The 15182-nt window shown below is 38.1% G+C and overlaps 1 protein-coding gene across 1 annotated transcript in view; it reads right to left on the bottom strand.

Annotated features, from left to right (window-relative positions):
• LOC133607068 (cell adhesion molecule DSCAML1-like) overlaps positions 1-15182 on the bottom strand; it is a 135135-nt gene that overhangs the window by 105558 nt on the left and 14395 nt on the right. The window lies entirely within an intron of this gene.

A 15182-nucleotide genomic window follows, 5' to 3' on the forward strand; every position in this document is an offset into this window, starting at 1 on the left:
AGCTGATTAAAAAAAAACTATATCTAAGTGGGCCAAATCACATTTATTAGAAAATAATCTCTTGAAAAAGACTACTGTCACTTGATTATAATAATAAGACATTTAAATTGTTATGTCAGGTTTGAGACAAATATGCTGCTGGTATGACCACAGTGTGCACGTCTGTATTCCACTGAATGCTCAGAGTGTTTGTGTGTTTTCTCACACACATGAAAAATTATAGGGAACATTGCCAATAGGCATACCTTGGTAAAATGTCTCCTCTTTAGTTTTGGGCGTACATTAGGCTGCTAAGCATGATCTACTTATTTTCACCAGCTTAACCATTGCTAGCGTTGGTTGTAGTTTGTTTTAGTCTTTGTTTTCTGATACAACTGACAATAACTGTTGGACAATTTGCTCACGCATTTGTTGACAAAGTGGTGATCCTTGCCTCATCCTTGTTTGTGAATGACTGAGCATTTCATGGAAGCTGCTTTTATACCCAATCATGACACCCACCTGTTTTCAATTAGCCTGTTCACCTGTGGGATGTTCCAAATAAGTGTTTGATGAGCATTCCTCAACTTTCTCAGTCTTTTTTGCCACTTTTTTTTAAACATGTTGCAGGCATCAAATTCCAAATGAGCTAATATTTGCAAAAAAATAACGTTTTCCAGTTCGAACATTAAGTATCTTGTCTTTGCAATCTATTCAATTGAATATAGGTTGAAAAAGATTTGCAAATCATTGTATTCTGTTTTTATTGACCATTTACACAACGTGCAAACTTCACAGGTTTTGGGTTTTGTATTAAGAATGTTAATTTAAGCATAGTAATCATAAAATGCAGTTACCAGATTAGATAAATGCTGATAAAAAGTATGTAATGATATATTTTACAGACACAATGTTATCCATTATATCCCATGTTTGTACTACAGCCCACATCTCATTGTGCTAAATGTGAATATTTCAAGGGGAACAAATCGTGATCTCTGAAGGGGTACATGTCTTAAATTATTTTACAGCAACCCCCAAGACATACAACATACAGCTCCTGAAAACTTTTTTTTAAATTTCCATTTAGATTAATTAATCATTTAGATTAGAAAATAGTATAATGGAAATAACTGCTGTTATTTGATTAATAAAACATTGAACTTGTTATGATGTCAGCTTTGGGACAGGTGTGATGCTGGGGTGGCGACAGCGTGCATGTCTGATGTTGCTCACATGTCGTCCAAGGAATGCTCAGGGAATTTGAGCGTTTGCTCAGACACATGAAAAATTAGAGGGAACATTGATGGTAAGAGTCATTCAAATAACTATAACATATAGAACATGCTATACGTTTACCAAACAATCTGTCACTCCTAATCGCTAAATCCCATGAAATCTTATATGTCTAGTCTCTTACGTGAATGAGCTAAATAATATTATTTGATATTTTACGATAATGTGTTAATAATTTCACACATAGGTCGCTCCTGAGTATAAGTCGCACCCCCGGCCAAACTATGAAAAAAACTGCGACTTATAGTCTGAAAAATACGGTATACAAATCTTAATTTAGGATGTCTGATCAAGTAAAATTAACTAGCTGAATAGACACATAATTTCACAGGTTTTTAGTATTGTTTTCCCTAAAATCTTGTCTTTTTATCTTGTATTTTGTCAGCTATTTTTGTAGTGTAACCATGCATGTGTGCGTACTTGGATTTATCAGTATGAAGCCTTAGGTTTAAAAAGTTAAAGTTAAAGTACCAATGATTGTCACACACACACTAGGTGTGGCGAGATTATTCTCTGCATTTGACCCATCACCCTTGATCACCCCCTGGGAGGTGAGGGGAGCAGTGGGCAGCAGCGGTGGCCGCGCCCGGGAATCATTTTGGTGATTTAACCCCCAATTCCAACCCTTGATGCTGAGTGCCAAGCAGGGAGGTAATGGGTCCCATTTTTATAGTCTTTGGTATGACTCGGCCGGGGTTTGAACTCACAACCTACCGATCTCAGGGCGGACACTCTAACCACTAGGCCACTGATACAACTGTGTACAGAATTTCCACACGGTACACATTTGAAGAAAGGGACAAGAAGTGTACATTTGATGCTGCACACCTTCACAAGCACAGGTAGTAGTGTGCCTAAAAGCTGTTGCAAACGTGAGGCAAGCAGAGTTCTTGGCGGACAAAGACAGCCTTTGTTCAGCGATAATCATGGCTAGAGCCAGTTTCAAAGAAAAATATCATAGACACCATGTTCCATCATTAAAATCTCCTGTTCTAATACACTTCGCTTCCTTGTGAAATATGTAAACAGACAAATCCAGGTGGACAAAAATAGTGTGTTCAGGAAAGAGTCATAATTGTAACGTGGACGAGGAGGCATGATGATCTTCTAAGATTACAGACGTAACTCCGGAGACAGCGTGTAGGTAAGACAATGATTTATTTTGCATAAATCATTAAAAAAAAAAAAGTAAACGCAAGGAGAGCGTGCCGACTGCACACGGGAAGCTAACGGAATAGCTCACCAGGAAATACTAAGACAGGACTTAGCGTACAAAAGACCACAGGGAACCAACGTGACAGTTGCATTTGAGCAAACAAATGCACCAGACTGAGTGACGGGCAAAGGCAGGACTCAATAGCTCTCTAATTAGTGCTTGGGAATTGGTGAGTGTCCCGAACACTAATCAGAGGCAGGTGAACATAATCTAGGCTGACCATACGTCCTCTTTTCCCCCGACATGTACACTTTTGCGGAACTGTGCGGGGTGTCCGAGCGGAGTTTCTTAAATGCCTCAAATGTCCGGCATTTTGAGTTAGGTTTGCATGTATTTTCAATGTACGTCCAGGGTTAAGAAGTGGTTAAACAAAACAAACTGTGAAGGTGTGCGCACGCAGAAACATTCGTGAGGGAGGGGCCGAGACAGAAAGCGAGAGATCTAGTGAGTGGAGAGATGGACATGAAAACAAGAAATGCCGAAACGTAAATGCAACTTCACGGATGATTTGCGGAAAAAGTATTCTTGTTTTCGTCCTGGCCGTGACACATGGAAGCAGAATGCACTGTGTGCAAAGCAGGAACGTATATATATGTGGCAAATAAAGGGGCCAAAGATCTACAAGCCCATATCGACACTACAAAGCACAAAACGGCTGTGCAGGGCGAGAGCTCGTCTGCTGTTTTTTGTTTAAATTTAATTAACTTGTTTTGAGGCATTATTTATGTTTAGATTATATACAAAAATGTTATTTTATAATTTCTACCTCTGCACTTTTTTCCAAAACTGTGAATATTACAGAATATAAGTGTCACTTACCGTATTTTCTTATACTGTCAACAGAGGTGGGTAGAGTAGCCAGAAATTGTACTCAAGTAAGAGTACTGTTACTTTAGAGATTTATTACTCAAGTAAAAGTAAGGAGTAGTCACCCAAATATTTACTTGAGTAAAAGTAAAAAGTATGTTGTGAAAAAACTACTCAAGTACTGAGTAACTGATGAGTAACATACACACTCATATCATATATATATATATATACATACATACATACATATACATTGATATATACAGTATATAATTTATATGTATTTATTTTGCTGTTTTTGTTTACATGTTAAAGGTGTTTTAATGAATATACATGCATGTTTAACATATAGATTCCTTTCTTTCATGAAGACAATATAAGTTGGTGTATTACCTGATTCTGATGACTTGCGTTGATTGTAATCAGACAGTTGTGATGATAACGTCCACGTTTTCAAATGGAGGAGAAGAAAAGTTCCTCCTTTCTGTCTAATACCACATGAAAGTGGTGGGTTTTTGGCATCTTATTTGTCCAGCTTCCATATTCGTTTTTATACACTTTACAAGAAATATATTGGCGTCAAACTCCGTAGCTTGCTAGCTTGTTTGCGCTGGCTTTCGAAGACTCTTGTTTTGAAAGCGCAGGCGCGATGGAGCGGCACTTTTATTGTGAAGACAGGAACGTCCTCGTGCGGTTGAAATAAAAAAGTATCTTTTTTCCTTCACACTTTTGATTGATTGATTGGAACTTTTATTATTAGATTGCACAGTACAGTACACATTCCGTACAATTGACCACTAAATGGTAACACCCGAATAAGTTTTTCAACTTGTTTAAGTCAGGTCATGTGACCACCTGGCTCTGTTTGATTGGTCCAACGTCACCAGTGACTGCATCTGATTGGTGGAACGAAGTGAAACGTCACCAGTAAGGCAGGCACTTTGACGGTCTGTCTGACAAACCAAAACAAACAAAGCGTGCATTAACAGATCGATAAAAATTTGTAGCGAGTAGCGAGCTGAATGTAGATAAAAGTAGCGGAGTAAAAGTAGCGTTCCTTCTCTATAAATATACTTAAGTAAAAGTAAAAGTATGTTGCATTAAAACTACTCTTAGAAGTACAATTTATCCCAAAAGTTACTCAAGTAGATGTAACGGAGTAAATGTAGCGCGTTACTACCCACCTCTGACTGTCAACTAGTGTTGGCGTTAAAGGGGAACATTATCACCAGACCTATGTAAGCGTCAATATATACCTTGATGTTGCAGAAAAAAGACCATATATTTTTTTAACCGATTTCCGAACTCTAAATGGGTGAATTTTGGCGAAATAAACGCCTTTCTAATATTCGCTCTCGGAGCGATCGGGAAGCAATCCGCCATTTTCTCAAACACTGAGTCAAATCAGCTCTGTTATTTTCCGTTTTTTCGACTGTTTTCCGTACCTTGGAGACATCATGCCTTGTCGGTGTGTCGGAGGGTGTAACAACACGAAAAGGGATGAATTCAAGTTGCACCAGTGGCCCAAAGATGCGAAAGTGGCAAGAAATTGGACGTTTGTTCCGCACACTTTACCGACGAAAGCTATGCTACGACAGAGATGGCAAGAATATGTGGATATCCTGCGACACTCAAAGCAGATGCATTTCCAACGATAAAGTCAAAGAAATCTGCCGCCAGACCCCCATTGAATCTGCCGGAGTGTGTGAGCAATTCAGGGACAAAGGGCCTCGGTAGCACGGCAAGCAATGGCGGCAGTTTGTTCCCGCAGACGAGCGAGCTAAACCCCCTGGATGTCTTGGCTCACACCGTCCCGAAGATGATCAAGAGAAGAATATCGACCCTAGCTTCTCTGGCCTGCTGACATGAGGGTATGTCTCCAGAATATATTAATTGATGAAAACTGGGCTGTCTGCACTCTCAAAGTGCATGTTGTTGCCAAATGTATTTCATATGCTGTAAACCTAGTTCATAGTTGTTAGTTTCCTTTAATGCCAAACAAACACATAGCAATCGTTGGTTAGAAGGCGATCGCCGAATTCGTCCTCGCTTTCTCCCGTGTCGCTGGCTGTCGTGTCGTTTTCGCTTGCATACGTTTCAAACCGATATGGCTCAATAGCTTCAGTTTCTTCTTCAGTTTCTTCTTCAATTTCGTTTTCGCTACCTGCCTCCACACTACAACCATCCGTTTCAATACATTCGTAATCTGTTGAATCGCTTAAGCCGCTGAAATCCGAGTCTGAATCCGAGCTAATGTCGCTATAGCTTGCTGTTCTTTCCGCCATGTTTGTTTGTGTTGGCTTTACTATGTGACGTCACAGGAAAATGGACGGGTGGTTAAAATCAGGCACTTTGAAGCTTTTTTTAGGGATATTGCTAAATATGATGGGTAAAATTTTGAAAAAAACTTCGAAAAATATAATAAGTCACTGGGAACTGATTTTTAATGGTTTTAACAATTCTGAAATTGTGATAATGTTCCCCTTTAACGCACTTTTTGTGTCTTTTTAACGCATTGAAATCAGAAAGGACGCAGATTTTTTTTTACCATTTGCGTCCCACAGCTAATGTTTTAAAGGCCCACGGCACATTCTAAAAATACTATTAAAATAAACAAAAACATAACAAAAGTTAAATAAAAAAGCTTACAGTTACAATGTAAATTACAATGTAATTTAGAAACAGTTGCAATGTTGACTAATAAAACAAAGCTGTTTTTTTTTTTTTCAAACGGTCATTGCTCTATCAACCTATCAAACCTATCAAAGGTCAATTACTTCACATCAAATATTCCACTTTGAAAACTATTTTTGGTGGAAGATTTTGCATATTTTGTGTGTTTGCCATAAAAAATATAGTTTTGTTTGACAAAAAAGGGTGGAAAATAAACAAAAAAAAAACATTAAAAAACTTATTAAATATTTTGAAATGAGGAATTGATCTGAAGTTGATGTAGACTCTAGAGATTTAAGCGTTAAATATAAAATGTATGTATGCCCTGGCACACCATTATCATCATTTCATGACCGAAGCAAAACACTTTTTACACTTTTATACTGAAATAAATACACCTACAACTTATTAAATAAAAACATAGAAAAAACTACCAGCGGCGGTAAAGTTTAGATCCATGAAGGAAAGAAAGTGAATGAATGTTTATAACTGAATACATTTACATATGCTTACACATTTGTTTTCTTTTGTATTATTTTTTTAATGAATTAAGTAACGTTTATGACAACCGTTTTCCAAAACACAATATAGAATGTGAGATATAACAGGATAATGCATACATTTGTCATTTGTTTTCAAAACGCTTACAAAAAAGTGGGACCCCAAAAATTTACTGTGGGACCCCATTTTTATGACTTGATGGGGTCCCTGGGACCTCATTTTGAAAATTCCTAGCGCCAACACTGCTGTCGACAGGGGAGAAAAAATGCTTTATTTAAATAAATATATTATTTATAAAGCAAGTTCGAGTATCATTGGCAAATTTTCACCTAGTCCGGACCTTGGCGTGCTGCCCGCCTTGGCACGCATATACAGTATGTGTCCTCTTTTTGGGATTTCAGAATTTGGTCAGCCTAACATAATCAGTACCCATGACAACCAAGAAAACACAAAACAGGGGTGCTGAAACAGATCATAAACAACAGGTGAATCAAAACCCAAAATAAACTATAATCCGGCACCGGATCATAACAATAATACTACAAAACAAAAACTGTTAGTGCTGCACTTCAAACAACAAGAAACTTTACTAAAAATAAAATAATATTCACAATTTAATTTTTGTACTTTACTAAAAGGAAACACTGTCCAAAAGATGTCGTCGTCTGCAGCAGGAAGGAAAGCGCGGGAAAATGTGCAAGTCCGGTGCGACCATCGCGAGCGGCTGTAAAGGCCGTTTTGTCGGCATTGGCAGGAGTTCTCCCGTTGATCTCGCTGCACGGGAGAAGCCAGGAGGAAGTGGTCCTGAAATTGCGACCTCTCGGCACCTGGGATCGTCCCACAGATACCACAGATTTTCTTTCCGATCCTATACCGAGTAAAATTCAGGCTGGTATCCGCAATCCGATACCGATACTTTGTATAAATATACCTAATGTGTCTGGTAAATTTGAAAAAATAGTGTATTTCAAGTGTTGCTGCTCTTAGGGAATTATCTTCAAACGCTAAAAAAAAACCAGAGGGAAAAAAAAATAATGGCGTTATTTTGAATGTTGTCTTATTCAAATTCAACTCTGTATGTAGTGTCTCCAATAAAAGTAAAGATACACATGTTTTATAATACTGAGTGACTCATTCTGATTGTCAATTGTTTTCATGCTTGCGCATTACGTACTTACCTAGGCGGACGAAAAAGTAGTTCCCACCAATCATGTTTCAGTTTAAGTTACTTTACACTGTGTTTCTGTTGGTGATACATTATCTCAAATACCTAGAGTATAAAAAGTATGGATATTTTAATTTGAGAATCGATATTATAGCATAAGGATATGGTATGGACCGTATTGATTTTTTGGTATCGATTCGCACATTACTAGTAAGCGCACATCGCAGGAGGACCAGCTGGCAGAGGAGGTAGACCATTCCGCTTCAAAATGTGTCGCCTTAATTATAAGGCTTAAATATAAAGCTTTAATTTTTTTCCGGCTCCAGACAGATTCGATTTTTGTTTTTTTGGTCCAGTATGGCTCTTTCAACATTTTGGGTTGCCGACCCCTGAGTGAGAAGACTTTGACTGCTGGCAAATTTCACTTCATAATACACCAAGATGGTACTTTAGATGTGAACTGAATTATATTTATATAGCGCTTTTCTCTCGTCACTCAAAGCGCTTTACATAGTGAAACCCATTATCTAAGTTCATTTTAAAACAATGTGGGTGTAACTGGGAGCAGGTGGGTAAAGTATCTTGCCCAAGGACAAAATCTATGAAAATGTTGGTGAAAATATATATTTTTTTTGCAGTGACAAGGATGGCGTAAGCTGGGTCTCAAACCCGGGACCCTCAAGTTATTGGCATGGCCGCTCTACCAACCGAGCTTCGCCGCCCACAATAAATACAGTTTATTCATCAATCACCACTGCACTCTGCATATGCTGTATTTACTAGACATGATGTACCTGCTCTTGAACTTTGTTTGAACGGGTCTAATCCCTGCCTGCTCTTCACATTAATTAAGCAAGCCGCCATTAGACAAGACAATCAAGGAATTGTTTTTAAAGCAATGGGATGCAATCACGTTGTCCCAAACTTTGTAAGGGCAACAGATTGGTTTAAATATATTTGAGACTTTGAGGCTCCTTTTTTTGCAGGTGATGTAGTTTTTAACAAAGTGTTGAATGACAATGAGCTCATTAGTAAAGTCCCATGATCTTGGATGTGTCTGAAGGTTGCTAAGGAACTGCCGTTTCCTTCTTGACGATCACAGAAAGGGATATGTTCATGATGTACAGTAATGGAAATTCAAAATAGGTGGTACAGCTAGGGCTGCACAAAAATAATAACAACTTGCAATCTAATTTCTATATAGCAACGTTTTTTGTTTTTTAATGGTGTCATTTTACACAAGGACTCACACCACACTTCCTTTGTCACTCCCTCAATCCACTAGATCAGCGTTTCTCAAAGTGTGGGGCGCGCCCCACTGGTGGGGAATAGAGACATGACAGGTGGGGCGCGAGGAACGGGAGGAAATTTCACTTTAATTTTTTTTTTTAATTATATTCTTAGATTTTTTTTTTTACTATGCTTTCATTTTCTATACACACTGTAAATCACTTTGTGATTCTGTCTGTGAAATCTGCTATATAAATACATGTAAATTACTTATTTTTCCTGTAGGCTTTACATTTCTGGAGGAGCGAAAGTTTGACAGACATAGCAACAGTAACTAATGGGGGCGGGGCTAAGCGGAACAAACTTGACGAGACAAGCGCAGCAAAATGAAAAGCTGTCCCACTGTCAAACGACGCAGTGACGAGACGTATATGCGACATTGCAAGTGATCTTGAGGAACAACTCGTAGACAAATTAAAAGAAAGTCGTTTTGCTTTACAAGTGGACGAAGCTACTGACAGCAATAAAGACTGCCTGTTCATCGCATACGTCCGCTTTGTGAATGGCAAGTCACTGTGCGAGGATTTGCTGTTTTGCAAATACATAAAAAATAGAGCCACTGCTGATGAGCTGTTCAAGATAATGGACAGTTTCCTCAAAGAACACGACCTTAAATGGGAAAACTGTGTGGGCTTTTGCTCTGATGGCGCACAGACCATGGCAGGGTCAAAAAACAGGCTGTAGGCTTTAATAAAGAGGGTTGCGCCAAATGCGCATTGGACACACTGCGTCATTCACCGGGAAGCACTCGCGTCAAGGCAGCTCAGCCCCGAACTCAATGAGGTTTTAACATGTTGTGAGCGCGGTAAATTTTCCGTCAAAACACGACCACTGAAAGCGTGACTGTTCTCTGCACTGTGTGAGGAAATGGGAGCTGATCATACGGCCGTGCTGTTTCACAGTGAATCAAAGTGGCTCTCCCGGGGCAAAGTGCTGTCACTTGCCCTGTCTTGCCAAATGCATAGCTCCTCTTTTTTTTGCAAAGATTGCAAAGTGGCACTTTTATTTGATTTATTATTGAACTTGATGCAAGTTATTTGATTTATTATTGAACTTGATGCAAGTTATAACACTTTTATTTGATTTATTATTGAACTTGATGCAAGTTATAACACTTTTATTTGATTTATTATTGAACTTGATGCAATTTATAACACTGTTTTTGATTTATTATTGAACTTGATGCAAGTTATAACACTTGTATTTGATTTATTATTGAACTTGATGCAAGTTATAACACTTTTATTTGATTTATTATTGAACTTGATGCAAGTTATAACACTTGTATTTGATTTATTATTGAACTTGATGCAAGTTATAACACTTTTGTTTTATTTATTATTGAACTTTATGCAAGTTATTTTATTTCTTATTGAACTTGATGCAAGTTATACCACAGCTGCACAGTTATTTTATTCATTATTGAACTTGATGTTATTTTATGTTATTGAGTTTGAATGTATACAACTTGATGTTACTTGATGTTCAATAAATTTGAAAATGTTAAGCTTGGCATTAGCGTTCTGTTGTGGCGATGGGGGCAGGTGGGGCTTGAAAACTCCCCCTTGTCCAAAGTGGGGGATGACAAAAAAAGTTTGAGAACCACTGCACTAGATCATACCCCTGGCCAGCGAGGCGCTCCGGCTATAATTCATTAGCTCACGGGAGAAGCGATCGCATTAATTAATTGACTTTTCTTTATTACGTGTCTATATTACATGCCGAAATGTTCAGTCGTCCCTCTCTACATCGCACTCTACTACTACACTACTACTACAACATTGCAAATTTAAAAAAATAACTTTTTTAAAGCATATTCTCCATGTTTTGGCCTAATCTAAGTGTTAAATTATATATTATATGTATTACAGTGAAGTATTGTCTTATTGTCTATGAATTCCATTGTGGTGATGATGTGGTGGGACTTCCCTTTCAAGGGTTACACAGCTAAAAACAACAGGCGGCTATCTTGGCGCTACTCTTCACCGTTACGATTTAAAATTGAGGAACTCTTAGCAGAACAACTTTTTGATGGACTTCCTCTTTAATGCCTGCCTAATCAGTAACATGCATCCACAGTGGTGAGCCTTTGACGTGAGCGATAGTAAAAGGCAAGACGCGAGACGGACCGTACTGTATATGTACAGTATATGTATGTGTGTCTATATATATATATATATATATATATATATATATATATATATATATATGTGCGTGTGTGTGTATGTCAAAAGTTGTAAAGGAATGGCTAAATCAGGCTAAAATTAAGGTTTTAGAATGGCCTTCCCAAAGTCCTGACTTAAACGTGTGGACAATGCTGAAAAAACAAGTCCATGTCAGAAAACCAACAATATTAGCTGAACTGCACTTATTTTGTCAAGAGGAGTGGTCAAAAATTCAACCAGAATCTTGTCAGAAGCTTGTGGATGGCTACCAAAATCGCCTTATTGCAGTGAAACTTGCCAAGGGACATGCAACCAAATATTAACATTGCTGTATGTATACTTTTGACCCAGCAGATTTGGTCACATTTTCAGTAGACCCATAATAAATTCATAAAAGAACCAAACTTCATGAATGTTTTTTTGTGACAAACAAGTATGTGCTCCAATCACTCTATCACAAAAAAATAAGAGTTGTAGAAATTATTGGAAACTCAAGACAGCCATGACATTATGTTCTTTACAAGTGTACGTAAACTTTTGACCACGACTGTAGGTTCAGTAACCAACAAAGTGTCAAGATCTCTTGGTATCATCAGAATAATCAGGGGTTTGGTTCATCAGGCATGCTTCTTAACTCTTTATTACACTTTAATTTATCCATATCTTATCTTCTGCAATATTATCTGGGCTAGTACATATCCATCAAATTTACACAAATTACTCATTATGCATAAGAAATGTGTAAGAATAGGTACCTCTAAATATTTGGCTCCATCTTCTCCTCTTTTTAGGAAAGTAAATGTACTATCTATTTATGATATCAACACAGTTCAGTCCTCTTCTTTTATCTATAAATGTACTTACCTCCCTAATACGCTTCCTACACCTTTCAAATATTATTTTAAGACCAATTCGCAAGTCCATGATCATAATACCAGACAAACTGATAATCTCCGTTCTATCTTTGGTCGTATCACTCTTAGCCAGTTTTCCATTAAACACAGAGGTCCTTTACTCTGGAATCTATGTAACCTATGGAACTTATGTATTGCAAACTCCTCATCTTCACTCAGTAACTTTAAACATAGATTAAGGGCCAGCCTGGTGAATCAACATTCTCCATTTGTTCCTACCTTATAATGTGGCCCTATACTTCCTCACACACACACACACACACACACACACACACACACACACACACACACACACACACACATACTCAATCCGCACAAGGTAGACTACTTGCCGTTGTCTTATTTTTTATATACTATGTTTAATAGTGTTTGTTAATTTACTGCTTTAGGTGAGAACCTTGCAAAAGCCCTTTTCGCACTTATTTCTTATTACTGTATGTATTTCTCATTACTCATTTCTTGTCTCTATGTATTTTACCAATGTGACCTTTTGTACTGTTTATATAAATAAACAAATAAAACCTTTAATGTATACTGTAGAGGGCTCTAATAATGTAAAAAAATATATTCAGAAGGTTGTTAACTGTTTTTCTATGCTTTAACTATGAAAATATTTTTTTTTTTACCTATAATCCTACTTCGCGGAAATTTGTGTACGGCAGTGATGTCAAACATGCGGCCCGTGGGCCGGATCAGGCCCGCCAGCAGGTTCAATCCGGCACGCAAGAGGAGTTTGCTAAGTGTAAAATTTAACTGCATTTTTTTAATTACTGAAACTGCTGTTCTAAATGTGTTCACTGGGTGTCGCAATAGCAATTCTGTTAGGCAAGCAAATAGTTTTTACAGGGCCGAGGAAGTACACTAAGCAAGAGGTACACGGTTAAGCGGGGCTGCGACTCCTCCCCCTCGACGCAATGTAAAACAAACAGGAGTATAATAAAAATTGGTAACCCCACTCAAGATGCTGCATGAGACACTGCACATTGATATAGTTCTGTAAAAAATGGTCAAATTTAAAGAAAGTGAACGGTGTGTGATTTACTGCAACACTGTCAGTCTTTTAAGTTTTGATTTGTTGAAATTGTTCACGCTTCGCACAGCTTTTATTTTTCCATCAATACACACTGATGCCCAGAAGGAAAGGAGTAACTCAACCCTCTTGAATAGTTTCTACTTCAGTTTGTATGGTTTGTTGAGTTAGCACAGGAATAATACGTGAAAATGACAAATTAGGTAGTTGATACATAGAAGAGTTTTTATTTATACTTTATTTTGTTTTCTTGTTTAATCTTGGATTGGCTGTGACTGAAAGTTTAATTGCTTTGTAGATACACTGACATTAAGTCTAAATTCTTTATGTCCGTTCTGATGTTTCTGAAACTACACCGATTTTTGTCAAGAGTATTACAGTATTTGTGGTATGTACATTTTCAGAATGTACCTGTTCTATCTTGGGCCAAAGTAAAACAAAGAAAACAATTTGAAGTTGCCGTAGTTATATTCTTAAATTATTATGCCATGATTTTACCCGTCCGGCTCACGTGGGAATAGATTTTCCCCCATGTGGCCCATGAACTAAAATTAGTTTGACACCCTTGGTTTACGGTGTCATGTCTGGTCTACCGTATTTTTCGGACTATAAGTCGCAGTTTTTTTCATAGTTTGGCCGGGGCTCCAGTGCGACTTATATATGTTCTTTTCCTTCTTTATTAAGCATTTTCGGCAGGTGCGACTTATACTCCGGTGCGACTTATACTCCGAAAAATACGGTAAATTAAATGCGATAAATGAGAGACGACTGTACTGTATTGTGGAGTGAGCCAGCGTACCATTTTTCGAATTTGAGATTGTTTTGTTATTTTATTCATTTCCATTTTTAAAAACGTCCCCCGTTAACTGTTCTTGCAGGAATTTCCATAAAGAAAAATAACTGGAAGTTTCTTGAAATTACTTAGACATTTTTAAGACACTGACAGTTTTAACAATAATAAAAATTGTGTGTTTTCTTTAAAAAAAATTATTAAAAATGAAAGCCTGTTTCTGTATGCATGCATATGTGTGTGAGAATGGTGATCTCAATTCAAAGCAAGAAAATGGAGATTCACATTTTTCGCAGATTCATGCAGCTGTGTAGGCCAAAGTGCCCTAGTGGTCTATACCCAAAACTGAAACCTCATCAACATTTGCAAAAACTCCAAGAGACGCCAGGGCCCAACAGAGGCCGCTGGCTACAGGATGTTAGGTTCACGCTAATCCCTCCTCTCCTGCCGCCAGGCTTTTGGGTCATGTGGGAATGAAGGCAGCATCCGGCTGGCATGCAGCTCAGGGTCCTGGCTCAAATCCGCAACTTGGCGCTAGTATTAGTATTAGAATGAATATGAGTATTAGTTCAGGTCGGTGTTGGGAGGCAGAATATGAAAGCAGATGTTGACGGCAGGGGGGAAGGGGAGGGGGCGGGGGGGGTACCGACTGGACTGAATGAACCGCAGAGAACAGACAAAGTGCAACCACTGTATCATCCAGATTTACTCTGGCGGTGATCTAAGGCTACTATTTGTTTAGTAATTTCAGTCTCATGTACAAACGTTTGTATCTCAGCTTGTTCTCCAACTGGAGGACTCTAAACCCCCAAATGCACTATTTTGCAGGAGATGAGGTCTGGCTTATTAGAGCAGCATCACACAGTCTAATCAATGAAAAGCACCAATTAGGGTTGTTAATGAGAGATAATTAAAGAAGTGTGTTGTGGCTATATTTAGTCTGACACAGGAGGACAGTTTGCAGAACATGGGCGGAGAGGGAAAACAGAAATGGAGGTAATAGAAACATCTTCTGGTCAGATTTTCCAAAAATAGACAACTTCCTACAGTATCTCTGCTCATTGATTCACACTGTGACCGGCAATAAATATTTCCCACAAACACCAAAAACAAAACAGTTATTTTTTGCTAGTACACTTAGATCTGTTGTGACACTTTTTTTTCCACAGCTGATGTGAATCATCGAAAAAGCACACTCGAGGTGCTACTTGTTATGTTATGTGCTGCGGGCTGTGTTGTGTTATGTGCTTTTATGCCTTAGACAGCAAGGTGCCACTCAGCAGTGCAGATGGAGTTAAAGAGGTTATAACTGTATAATGTGCCGCAGTTCAGTCAAATATGAGTCTTCCAGGTCAA

The sequence above is a fragment of the Nerophis lumbriciformis genome, linkage group LG09, assembly GCF_033978685.3.
Source record: "Nerophis lumbriciformis linkage group LG09, RoL_Nlum_v2.1, whole genome shotgun sequence".
Classification (NCBI taxonomy): Eukaryota; Metazoa; Chordata; class Actinopteri; order Syngnathiformes; family Syngnathidae; genus Nerophis; species Nerophis lumbriciformis.